We start from the raw sequence: 14365 nt of genomic DNA, 5'->3' as shown, positions 1-14365 counted from the left end.
TTTACATCTTCTCTTTTACAGCCTCTAACCAAGGGCTTGTTCCCGCACACACCCTATTCACTTGTATTTTCAACAGAATGGGGGATAAACACACTCCGAGCGACCGAAACTAAGCAAGAAACATCTTTGAGCGAGTGCAAAAAATCCAGTAATTGGATTTTCAAATGATAATATTAAAACATGATTTTTCTGTGTTAAATTCAAGAAGCCAGTAAAGCACAAATGTCTCAACAAACAAACAAAATAGCTCTTTATCATTGCAAGTTTTAAGCATATATTTAACTAGGACAAAGAAAATGCCATTATATAAATTTATGAGATCACATAAAAATAAAAGGTACTATATAAGTTGTTATTAAACTAGAGAGCTACAATCTTAACAATGACATAAACTGAATTTTGAGGTATGGAATGCTAGAGATGCATGAAATTGACATTTCTTCTTGGTTTTTACTTTTGTTAGGGTAGCATCTTAGTCATCTCAAGATAGGAGGTTGGTCAAGATCTTTTCGGATCTCTTGAGTTATGTTTGTGCCTCAATCCTTAGGAATGATAGCAACATTGACTGTTTACAAGAAAATTGTGTACTCTACACACCTACAAGCTATCGAGGACTCCCTTTGAGTGGCAACGCAAGGTGCAACATAGCATCCGCGAGATGGGGCTGTAGGACTGTGCCAACACACGTGTGGGTGGTTGGTACATCCATGGGCTAAGTGGTGGGAATAAAAGGCATCTCAGCATTGCCATTGAAACCCTCAAGCAACCCCCCCCCTACTATTCCTTGATGAAACGAGCAGCCCTCGAGAGTGCAACAGCTTTCCATGTGGTCAAAAGGCTCCAAACACTTGCCATATCTAGCAGAACCTTGCTTGTCTCTATCCACTAGCCAAGCAGTGAGGTCTTTGAACTCTTCCATCATTTGTGCATGCTTTCATATGGTCAAACAGTTTACTTCAGTGAAAGAGTGAATGCAAAGCAGTTTTTTGAAGATGCCAGATTCCCTTGCCCGGAATTCCAAAACCCATCAGATCATTTCCTATGGATCATAAACTCAGAGTTTGAAGAGACGAATGACAATGATGACATAGAGATGGGGAATGGAAGAATTCCCACATTACACAAACATCAGCATCTCATAAAAGCCTATGGGGACTCGAATATCAGAAGCGCTGTCAATCTAAGAATTCAGCAAGCTTCTCAGGAGAGGAAGGTGACCTGATAGAGAAAGGCGATGCTAGTGGGGTGAGTTGGTTCAAGCAAGCCTTCTATTTAACATCAAGATACTTCACAAACATGAAAAGGGACATTACCTATTACTAGTTCCGGTTGTTTGTTTATGTGATGCTGTCAATCTCTATGGGCACGATCTACTACAAAGTTGGCCATTCTTATGTTGCCATCTAGGCAAGGGTGGGTATGTTTATCTTTGTAACTGCATTCTTGAATTTCATGGGAGTGGTGATCTTCCCATCATTCATAGAGGACATGAAGATCTTTGCACATAGAGAGGCTGAATGGCCACTAGGGAGTTGCAGTGTTTGTTGTTGCTGCCAACACATTGTCTGCCTTCCCCTTTGTGGTCTTGTTGGCTTTTCTGCACAAGAACCATTTTATACACAATGGGTGGCTTACATCCCGGCTTTGACCACTTCATCTCCTTCATTGCTACTCTGTTGGGGCTGCCCTCTCAGTTGAGGAGGGCCTGCGCATGGCAATTGCAAGTATTGCGTTGGATTTCCTCACTACATGATTGCAAGATGTGGCATCATGGGGATGTACCTTCTGAACAGAGGCTTTTTTTGGTTGTTGAAAGATCTTCCCAAGCTTGCTTGGCGGTCTTATATGTCTTTCCACACATGGACAAGCAAGGCTTACAACAATGACTTCAAGGGTTTGGTATTTGAGAACAATGTGGCAGGTGCACCACCCCTAGCAGGTGAGGATATCTTTAAAGGCAGGTCCCATATGTATATAGGGTACTCCAAATGGTGGGCCATCTTTGTGCGTGTGTGCATGGCCATCACGTACCGCCTCATTTTCTTCTTTGCACTCAAGGTCAAGGAGAGGCTTCCTGCCTTCCTCCACAACCTCAAGGCCAGCAGACCGCAAAGGTTGATTGAGAGAGCTACCTCAGGCAGGTCCGTTGCACCTCACAATAATATGGATGAGGAGGATAAACTATAGATATTGGGACATGCGTATTTTCTTTTTTTGGAAGGAGACCTTGCCGGCGCAAGCATTTTTTTTAAAAGAAAATATTCACAAGTGGGCGATGGCAGCTTATCATCGTTATTGTTGGAAACGATACATGTGGGCGATGGCAGCTTATCATCATTATTGTTGAAGTGATGCAGTTATCATCCTTATTATTAATCTGTTGATGATCACCACATACACATACTTCATGGTTTCTAATGGCGAGCTTGTCCATCAGCGCATTGAAACTATCCACACCTCCGAGGCCAGCAGCTGCTCGAACTGGTCCTCTCACCTTTCTTCTAGGCACCTTCTTTTGGCCTCTATTTGGGTTGGATATTCCACATATACCTTCACTTTTGGACTTCCTTTTAGCCTTCAAAGCATAGTCTATGGTTTATGTAGCTCATACATCAATTGAGTGTCACATGATACTGCCCCTTAATCCTAACATTTACCCAACATCACTTGCTATTTTTAACACTCCCCCTTTAGTGAACTTATACCACCATACATACAGTGGATCTACACTCTTAGTCACCATACATACATTGGATCTATACTCTTAATCAATCACAAGTGTCTCATAAACTACAATGTTTGGCTTAGGGCTTGAAGTTTTACACAAGGAGAAGAATACAATGAGTGGTTTAAACACAAGGTGGGAGAGGTGCCCTCACAATTCTACTCACTCATTCGGTGAGTTTGAGAGCCCAAGTTAGCTCTCCATACATCACATTCAAATTTTGGTTCACAACACATGCATACTCATAAAGGCTACTTATTTTACAAACGAAGGTTACAAAGGCCTTCCAAATGGAAAATACTGATGATGCCCATGGAGAGGATAGATACATCATGGAAATGAAGGTTTTATTAGTTTCACCCCTATGTGAACATCTCCCAAAATACCCATGAAGTTACCTATGTGAACACACCCTTACTTTAGGGCCTTTTTTACACTTTCAAAACCCTAAGGTTTTAATAAACCTTATCTTTTTCTACAACAGCAATTGTTGTTGAAGATGACTATGGAAGAGGTCATTGTTTCCTATTATTATGTGTGGTGTTGTGTCTATTCTCGTAGCTTATCCCACTGGAGACAAAACTTTTTACTTCTCCTATAGAGATCAACTAGGTGCTCCTCATTGCTACTATCTATGGTTGGCTCTATGATGCTGGTCTTGTTATATGTCTCTAAGAAGAGTCTTTCTCCTTTATGTGCTACGTTACATTATTGTGTGTAGGTCATGCGATCTCTCCTTTTCTTTTGAGGAGAGACTTGCTCCCTCTCGTTGATTTGTGTGTACAGATTGTCTACATAGTGTGCCTTCTTTGTGTTATGCTCAAGGTGGTGGCTATAAAGTGAGCTCTATCTCTCACTTCGTGTAGAGATGTTTGTTGCCTTGGTGAGGTGTTTAATCTTCGTGTTTCTCTTTTACTTTCTCTCTCTTTCTCATATTGAGACTGGCTCAGTGACCCCTTCACACAATTTATATTTGAATTCACCAGATAACTTAGCTCTTATAGTGTGCCCAATTTGTCATTATTAAGTAACTCTTTTGTGGCCACAAATGGTCTTTATGCGTGCCCAAGAATGGATGCTTACAGGGAGAGAGACTTTTTAAAAAAAAATCTAATGTAAGGCTCCCTCAAACTAATTATGGAATGGAGAGAAAGATATCAAAAACTTAACTCTATTCTAATCCCTTAAAGTCACTAGTTCTAATCCCTTAAACTCACAAACTCTAATCCCTTAAACTCACTAATTCTAATTCCTTAAACCCACTAATTGAAATCAATTACCCTAATATCTTAATTAAAGAAGAGAGAACCCCTATTCAATCTCCTAACCTATGCTCTAATACCAAAGTAAGATTTTAGGATCTAAGGAGGATCAAAGACACACTTAAAAAATCCATGCCTAATAAAAGAGATAATAGAACCCTAATTACAATTAAGAAGGCTTAATGTGCAAGCATAAACAATACTCAAATTCATTGCTAAATTAGCACTCTCATTCCATTAGATAGAGGACCTTTGTATTGAGTGCATTTTCATTAGCTACTAATTGTGACTCCTAAGCTTAATTAATCCATCCCCTAATCCTACCTAGATTTGGAGGACCACCTCCTTAAAAGTACAACACCCACATGGACCATTTCTCACACCTTTCTTCTAGGCATCTTCTTTTGGCCTCCATTTGGGCTAGACATTCCGTATATACATTTACATTTGGGCTTCTTTGAGTCTTTGAACCATAGTCTATGACTTATGCAACTCATATATCCAACTAAGGGTCACATGACACTCCCCCTTTCTCCTAACATCACTTGATATTTTTACAAGATTGATTTGTTAAGAATCATGCATTGTTGTGGGAAACAAATAGCACATGATTCAGAGAAATGTGGAATGATTCAATAATCCCACTTATCCTCTTTGTAAATGCATAACCCTATGAGGAATTGTGTTATTCAATGAAGAATTGTGTGTGATGCATTAGCTAACCTAACCTACTCCCTATCCCTCTCTTGATGTAACTACATAGATGACACTAGTGCCTACCTCAAAAACAACCCCTATATCAAGAGTGTAACATGTTGGATGTAAGTGATAGTTTAAAAAATGATATATATGACAAGTAGGGCCTCCAGGAACTCTACTAGCACAACCTTATGTGGCACCAATATCTTACTTCTAATCATGTGTAATAGTGTCATGACATGTAGCCTCTCTATGCTCCCCTAGCCCTCTATGCTCTTCTAGCCTCTCTATACTTAGGTAGCCTCCCTTAGCCCTAGTTCCCAAAACTTTGCACCATGCATGGCTGTCGGTCATTACAAAGTTCAAAAGGCCAACATGAAAGACTCCTCAAAGTGGGCATGTGAACACTTCCTATCTAGTTGGGCTCGGGTGGTGGGGCTCTACCTAGTCGATCAGTGGTGTGGCCACCATAGTCACGTAGAGGTACCCGTGCCTCTTAACTAGGCACCACTACATAAGCGACAATGAATGGGAGCACTGTGGGGGTAAAGTGTTTGGCATACAAATCTTCAAGATCTTTTGCTCTCCCATTAGACAACTTTTTTAGTTCTTGAGTGACATTGTTTTGTATCTCACATGCTAAGATTAATCCTTGTTCTCTCTCACATAGAAGGTGGAGCCTTGTGGCTATGCATTCCTTATCATACCACCCAAGGATTATGAGCTCGGCCGTTGGAAAGATCCTCACAATAGTTGCGGTTCACCAGGTAAGCTCTTGTTGAATGTGTTTCAAGGGGGGTTAGGGTGAGCCATAACACCTCTCTCAAAACATTTCACTCGTGCAATGAAAAGAAGGAAACTTACCCTGAACATTCTCAACTGACACCCAAGTTGAATCCTCGATTTCCCTATCTTTCCACTTAACTTTAACCTCAGAGATTAAGCGATCATGAAGTTTCATTTCCCTGAATTCAAGTACCTTTTCAAGTTCATGAGGAGGAACATAGGATAAATCCTCGACCTCAATGAGTTCATGAGGAGTAACTATGTTATCCTCACCTCCCAACTTCTCTTTCAGTCTGCTAACATGAAAGACTGGATGAACTATGACATGTGGAGGTAGTTTTATCTCATACGCAGCTATGCCAATATGACGTATAACTCGGAATGGACCACAATATCTAGGAGATAATTTTGAGAACTTTCCTGGGATAAAGTTTGAGAATCTTTAGAAACTTTCAAATAAACAAACGCTCCTAGCTCAAAAGACCAAGGTGAGTGTCTCCTATCAGCCTAAAATCGTGCTCTATCCTAAGTATTCCTGATAGAATCCTAAGCTGGGGTCCACACTTCCTGCATATCACGTAAGAAATCCCTCGATGCATCAAGCTCAATGTCCTTAATATTGACATCAACAGGTGCCCTAGATTGATACCCATACATAAGCATGAACAGATTATAACCAGTAGTCGTATGCTTAGAACTGTTATAGACAAATTCCATCATTGTTGGAAGATACTTTTCCCAACTCGATGGTTTTCCAAAGATGTACACACAAAGCATATCCTCTAAAATTTGATTCACACGCTTTGTTTGCCCATCAGACTGTGGATGATTAGAGAAACTCATACTCAAAGTAGTTTTCAATTTCTTGAAAATTTCCTACCAAAAATGAGCCATGAACATAGAGTCCCGATCACTCACAATATTAGAAGGTAGACCATACAGTCTAAACAATTTCTCGACAAATTGGTAAGCCAATTTCGACGCTTTGACTGTTGTCTTTGTGGGTAAAAACCTATCCATTTTTGTCAATCTATCCACAATTACCCAAATGGCATTGTGACCCCTGCTGGTACGTGGAAGTCCCGTAATGAAATTCATGGAAATACTTTCCCACTTTCGAGATGGAATATATCCAAAGGATGTAATAACCCAGTAGATTTAAGGCATTTAGCCTTGTTTATCTAACATTGATGACATCAAACTACATAACTTTGAATAAAATCTTTCATTTTTGGCTACTAAAATGTCCTTCTAACCAAAGCCAAGGTTCGTTGTATGCCAGGATGTCCCACCAATGGTGCATCATGGCACTCAAAGAGGATCCTTAGTCTAATTTCTGGCACATCCGTCATGCAAACCTTATCATTTCGGAATAAGAGAACATTTCAAATAAAAAATTGGTTGGCTTTTCCTTGATTCACTAGGTTTTGATCTACCTTAGAGTTGGACCCTGATTCTACCAAATTCCAATACTTTCCAAAGAAAATATATGTATTGCATTTTCCCCTGAGTGAATCGTACAAGCTAGAGGTAATTTCCATGAAGCTAAATTCATTAACTTCACCTATTCAACTTAATGCATTAGCAATGCGATTCAAGCCACCTTTCCTGTATGAAATTAAAGTCCTGTATCACCCCATCTAGCCTTTCGACCCTTCAAGTTTGGGTGATCACAAATGTAGTATAAAGACTGGTGATCTATCAAGACCATAAACTGAGGCCCATAGAGATACTATCTCCATATCTTTAAAGCATAAATAATTACATACAATTCTTTCTCCTGAACTGGGTACCTAGTTTGTGCATTGTTGAGTTTCTTACCCTCCTCGAAGGCCACAGGCTTTCCATCTTGGAACAAAGCTACGCCTATCAAAAAATCACTAGCATCAATCTCAACGATGTAAAGCTTGCTAGGATCTGACAAGGCTAACATAAGAGAATCTTAAACTTTATTTTTCAAAGTATCAGAAGTTCCCTTACCTTCTCATTCCAATCAATCAAAGAATTAGACTTCTTATTTTTACCCTTAAGAATATTGGTAAAAGGCACTGTGAACTTCGAATAATCCTTGATAGATTTTCAAAGAAACACCACAAAACCTAAGAAAGATCTTAACTACTTGACCGTACGCAGAACTGGCCATTCCAAAACCTTTTGGATTCAATCCAAATCTATACTTAATCCATCTTGAGAGATCTTATGACCCAAGCATAATAATTCCTTCTTGAAAAAATCACACTTGGATAATTTACAATAAAGTTTCTCCTTCTTGAGCTTCCCTAGAACCTCTTTAAGATGATTCTCATGCTCAGCCAAAGTTTTACTATATATCAAAATGTCATCTAAGAAAACCACCATGCATTTTCCTAACAGATCCCGAAATAAATCATTCATCATCTGTTGGAAAGTTGCTAGGGCATTAGTGAGACCAAAGGCTAACACTAAAACTTTGTAATGGCCGTAACGTGTCCTAAAAGCAGTTTTAGGAACATCTTCCTCTGCAATACGGATCTGATGATAACTGGTTCGCAAATCAAGATTTTTGAAATACTTAGCTCCATGAAACCTATCAATAAGATCGTCTAATCTATGCAATGGGTATTTATTTTTAAATCTAACCTTTAAGACGTTTGTAATCAATACACATCTACCATTACCTTGATCTTTTTTCTTAACCAAGAGTACTGGTGCACCCCAAGAAGATTTACTTGGTCTAATCTAACCCATCCTCACGTATTCAACTAGTTGCTTATTGGCTACCTCATCTTTCCTGAGTCTAGCTAAGCTGATATATGGAGGAATACTAACAAGTACTGCACCTGGTACTAGCTCAATTTTATGGTCCACCTCTCATTTAGGAGGTAATCCGTGAAATAACTCATCAGGAAATACATCCTGAAATTCGCTCTTAATGGAATTTAACACTTTAATTTTCCAAACATCTAAAAAAACAATGTTGACATCAAAATGAACACATGACGACACTGGATCCCAATTGGAAAAGTTTATAGTTCGAAATATTTTCCATTAACTCAAGCTCATTAATGAAAGTTTCCTTGGGTACAACAACGTTTCCCTTCAGAGTAACAAGATTTTCATTGTGACAGAAAGACATCAAATGTTTGATCCAGTCAAAAGAAAATCTTTATTTTTTTGATGAAACCATTCCATCCCTAAAATGATGTCTACATGACTCAAGCTCATGACATGCAAATCAAGTTGTTTATCCCATTTTAGATTAACAAACATGATCCTCCAATTGAGGACATTAATAAGTGTCATGAAATGGCACTATAAAAGTTATACATTATGAGATATTGGCCACCAAGGCCTAGTTAAGTAAGTTTTGGGTGCCCAAGTGTGAATAAGGGCCAAATGTATATAAGGCATTTTCTCATAAAAATGAAAAGACACAATCCCCTTTTGTGCTATAGAGAGCTCTTCCTTGTGTCTTGAGAGAGATTGAGAGAGAGAGCATTCTAGCATTGTTCCTCTTCTATGCTTGTATAATTCATGCTTGTGTGGGAGAGTGAGAAAGAGTGATTGTCTTATGCGACAGTGCGAGTGACTCTACGATGATAGTGTGGAGGTGGAGCTTCGAGTTTCAGAGCTTAAAAAGTGAGCTTGGAGGCCTCAAGGCTGACAAGATTTAGAATCATGAAAGTTTAGAAAAACGTTCACGTCGTGAACTTTTTCAGAACTCTTCAGCCAATTATAAAACCTTCACAACATGAACACTTTTTTGTTCACGACGTGAACTTTTCCTACAAACTCACGGTTTAGTCCAACCAACAAACAGTCGGGCTAAGTCTACGAAGGTCCGTAAGGGAGGGACGCCTACAACAAGGAGGACAAGGGAAGAAAAAAGTTTTGAACACATGAAAGTGCAAAAAAATGTTCACTGTTGAGTGTCTTAAGGAACTTGACCACCGTTGAAACTGAAGAATCCATGGAAAAAGGGTCGAGGTACTCTCAGTTTGGGGAAGAGGAGAAACCACCCTCCCCAACCAGGTCCAGTGGTATCATTGATATCGCCTGAGGATTTTTTGGTCTCCAAACCAGTCATGACAAAAAAGTGCAATCTGTGGGCATGGGTCCGTCAAATAGCACTGGATTCGGTCCACGACAAGAAACGCCCATCCAAACATCAAATTCTAGGCTATATCAAACACCGGCACCCCCTGAATGAGACGGGACATGGAAAGTGCAGCTTAGATGACGGGTCAAGTATTCTTCCCCACCTCGGAGGAAGTAGAGTTAGATCTCAGAAGGAGTGAGTTGGAATGACAGCTACAAGAGCTAAGCTTAAGGAAACAAGATCTTGATACTTGAAGGGCGAGAGCTGAGCAAAAGGAAACCAGAATTTTAAACCTACTCCAATCACGAGAGGTAAGGAATCGGAATTGGTCATGGGACGAAGTGAGGGAGAAATTCTAAACTTGGAACCCATAAGTGAGGAGCCCAGAGGTGAGGAAGGGTTTACAACCATAGAAGAAGAGAATAACCTAGCAAGAGTGGCAGGAAAAGTGGAGGACTGTTTGTACACCAAAACAGATATTGAGCAGATGATCAATCATCCTACATTCCTACAAGACATGGAACTTCTAGTTCTGCAAAGGCGTACATAGGCAACTAATGATGAGCCACTCTAAGAAACAGTGGCAGGACCATCCCATGGACCAGAGATACTTAGAAGAGCCAATATAGGAAGGGGATGAGTCCTAGGAAGGGGGGAGCAATTCCTCAAAGACCAAGGATGGGTCCAACCATTGACCTTAATGCAGCCACCACGACAAATCTGCTAAATATGGTAGCGAACATGGGCTGAGGAATGGTCAGAGAACAAGGCGTTGCTCTAGAATCCCGACCCTCCCAGATGAAGCCACATATCATTTTCAAACTCGTCCAAAACTTCTTTGGGACGGAGATCCTATCCAACATGTAGAGATTTTTGAATCCACATGTGAAACCTGCGCGGGCATGTTAGTGATGTGACAATGATTCATGCCTTCTCACTGACCCTAGAAGGGAAAGCACATCAGTGGTTTTGAACCCTCAAGCCCGAGGATAAGGTTAACTTCACACGACTCAAGAATGTGTTTGTGCCCAGCTTTTCCCAAAGTGGTGACAGATGGAGCCCTGTGGCACAATTACATAATATCAAACAAAAGGAAGTTGAGTCGATGAGAGACTCTGTATCGACTTAAGCACTTAAATTCAAGGTGCAAACTACATGAGAGTTTAACTGATGATTAGTTATTGCCTTGCTTCCGGAGAGGGGTTAGAGAGCGCCACAAGATGCATGATTATCTGGTACTATCTCGACCAACTACTCTTGATGCATGTTAAAAATTGGCAATTGAATATGAAGATAATATGCTAGAATTGCCACAACCAGAAGATGTCAGAACATCTTCAGCAACTATGCCTTCACGTGTCTCGAGTCACCAAGAAATTGGAACTCAGAGCAAGCAAGTCGAAAACATGACTGTGGACAAGCTCAATAACACTATACTAGAGAAATTGAAGGTAAAGGAGGGAAGAGAAACATCTAGGCATGGGCATAATCATCTTTATTGCCTACAGGGAATTGGTGTGGTGCTCTATGTGCAGATTGAATCACACTACCACCACCGAATGTCCACAATTAAGAGCCATTACTCTATTGTGCCCACTGTGTAAAATTAGGGAATCATGACACTTTAATGTGCACCTATCCAAGATTCCAAAATGTTGCACAGCTATTAGTACTTAGAGCTCCATTGGCTTTACCCTGCACCACCTAGACAGATCACCGCTACTACAGGACAACCCAACTCTTCCTACTTACCTAGGGGGATGTTCCAGGTACAAGATGCCGCTGCCACCACCAGTTCTACCACCACAACCTTTGTAGGCTAAAATAAATCAAGTATTGATTGAAGAGCCATCAGAAGATGTTGATGTGGTATGTGAAGCAGAACTTAGCAGAGAGTACTATGAGGAAACTGTGAAGGTCACACCTGAATTCTATGTCCTACAGAATAACATGCCACTACCTATGTTTCAAACCATGGTACAGTGGAAGGGCAAGGACATGAACTCAAACCTGAGAAGAGGACTGCTCTACAATGTTTTGGCTACGAATGATTAATTGTCAGACCATTGATGAAGCATTAGAAGAGGAGACATTGAGTACAGAAGGGACCATAGCATAAGGCCAAACCAACGCTCAATGCCTCAGATGGTGGCAAAAAAAATGATATATTGCTCGACGAAATGCCCTATTATGAAGAAAACCCACGGATGCTCAATGGCTGAGATACCTTGAGGCCACTAATGTGATGAGTTTTCTAAGGATTGGGGTGAGGACTTGAGTAAGATATTGCTAGAGGGAAGACACAAGGAGAAAGTTATCCTTCAAGAACTAGAAACACCTAAGCTTACAAAAGCTTGGCATCGAAAACGTAATAAAGCCTTGGCAGAAGTGGAACGTGAGGCTAGAAAGATCATGACGACTAAAACTAAAAGAGAAAATGAAGACAAACCAGACTTGCTCTCAGTACTACCCAACCACTTCAAAACCTATATTGTGAGACGAGCGGAAAGTGGTCCAACAAGGGTTACAAAGGATGGGATATCCACATCATAGGATGGCTTGACGGAAGTCAAGAAAGTTGATATTGTGGGACCAGGGGAGGAAACTCGACACGTATACATTACTAAAAGGACTTGACTTCAGCTGAAGAGGATGAGCTCGTTGCTCTCCTTAAGGAATTTAAGGATTGTTTTGCCTGGAATTACAAGGAGATGAAGGGGGTACCACCTGAGGTAGTACAGCATACGATTCCAATCATGGAAGAGTCAAGGCGATCAACCAGGAAGAAACCATACCAGATGAGTCCTAAGTATGTGGAAATTTTACAAGAGGAAATAGACAAGCTCATTACTGTGGATTTCATCCATGAAATTGAACATACAGATTGGTTGTCACCAATCATAATAGTGCCAAAAAAGAATGGAAAACTTAGGGTATGTGTTGATCTTAAAAAGATCAACGCAGCTACTAGGAAATACCATTATCCACTACCTTATATGGAACATGTTTTGGAAAGAGTGGCTGGGAAGAAGCTTACAGCTTCTTGGATGGCTTACAGCTTCTTGGATGGCTTCTCCGGTGTTACAATCAAGTTTCCATAGCACCACAGGACCAGCATAAGACAGCTTTCAATACAATGTGGGGGACATTTGCATACAAGATTATGCCCTAGCAACATTTCAATGGTTGATGTGCACAGCTTTCAAGGACTACTTACAGAAGTGGTTGGTGGTATTCATTGATGATCTATGTGCACACTCTCGATGGGCGGATCATTTGGCCTACCTAAGGAAAGTGTTCGAAGAGCGATGTCGATTATATCATATATCCCTGAACCCTTTAAAGTGTCAATTTTGGGTCAAACATGGTGTGATATTGGGACACATTGTCTAAAAGAATGGTATATTTACGGATGATAACAAGGTCAAGTTGATATTGGAGCTACCCACTGCCTAGGCACCAATTACAAAGGTGTGCAAAGATTTATGGGCCATGTGGGATATTATCCCCGCTTCATAATTTTATATGCTGAAACAGCCAGACCATTGTACAAGCTACTCATTATCCTAGAATGGACTGAAGAATGCCAGGAAGCATATGATCGATTGAAGCAAGCATTGGCTAGCGTGCCAATTCTACGACCCCCAATTGGGATCTAATATTTCACGTGCATATTGATGCATCAGAATTTGCTATTGGTTGTGTACTAGCCTAGCCTAGTGAGTTCAAATTGGACTATCTAGTTTGCTTCGCTAGTCGTTAGTTAAATGATGCAGAGGTGAACTACACCACCACCACAGAGAGGGAAGGATTGGCCATGGTTTACGCCATCAAGAAGTATCGAAATTACCTCTTGGCCAACGAATTTGTATTCTTCGTGGATCAACAGGCCTTATTATACCTGGTGAATAAGCCTTACACCACGGGGAGAATCACATGATGGTTGCTATGATTGTTAGAATTCGACTTTACAGTCACGGTAACAAAAAGAACACACCATGTGTTAGCTGATCATATGTCAAGAATTCCAAATGGGGAACCATGATCTCCTTGATGCTTGTTTGTTCAAATTGGACATGGTACCTGAATGGAGCGAGGAAATCTCATATTGTCTAGCTCATGGTTTTCCGCAGGAAATGCCTTTAAACAAAGATAAAATCCGATGGCTTATCAAGCTAGCTGCACCTACTAATTACGGGAGAACTATATAAGCTAGGAAAAGATAATGTGCTAAGAAGATGCGTGAGAGAAGATGAGTTCCTGACAATATTGGATGAAGCTCATTCAGGGATAGCAAGCAGGCATTTTGCTGGAGAGATCACAGCCCAAAAAGTGCTTCAAGTAGGACTATGGTGGCCTATGTTATTCGGAGACGCCATAGAGTTTATCAAAAGGTGCGAAGAATGTCAATGTTTCTCTATCCTACAACAAAAGGACAAGATGCCGCTCACCCCTATTATTGTAAGACAACCATTCGAGAAATGGGGAGTAGATTTTATTGGACCTATTAGTCCAACGGCACATCCATCCCAAGCCCGACATGTGATCGTGGCCACACGGACTTTTTAACAAAATGGACAGAAGCCAGAGCCTCAAGGAGATCTGATGCACGAACAACAGCAAAATTCTTACATGAGAAAATTATATCGAGGTTCGACTCCCCATTATAATTAGTTAGTGATCGCGGCTCATATTTTATTAATGAGGTGATTGATCATTTATTTGGCGAGATTCTTAATGGTCCATCGAAAATCATCACCTTATTATCCACAGGCCAATGGTCAAGCAGAGAGTACAAATAAAATTTTGTATACT

The 14365-nt window shown here is 40.5% G+C and overlaps 1 pseudogene; it reads left to right on the top strand.

The window, feature by feature from the left end:
- Positions 1–549: 549 nt before the first annotated feature.
- LOC147617318 (ABC transporter G family member 11 pseudogene) lies at positions 550–2187 on the top strand (annotated as a pseudogene).
- The last annotated feature ends 12178 nt before the right edge of the window (positions 2188–14365 follow it).

Source organism: Cibotium barometz, chromosome 37, assembly GCF_041138505.1.
Source record: "Cibotium barometz isolate CiBa-2024 chromosome 37, ASM4113850v1, whole genome shotgun sequence".
Taxonomy (NCBI): Eukaryota; Viridiplantae; Streptophyta; class Polypodiopsida; order Cyatheales; family Cibotiaceae; genus Cibotium; species Cibotium barometz.
Note: the sequence above shows the minus strand (reverse complement) of the source record. Positions and strands in the feature narration are given on the sequence as shown.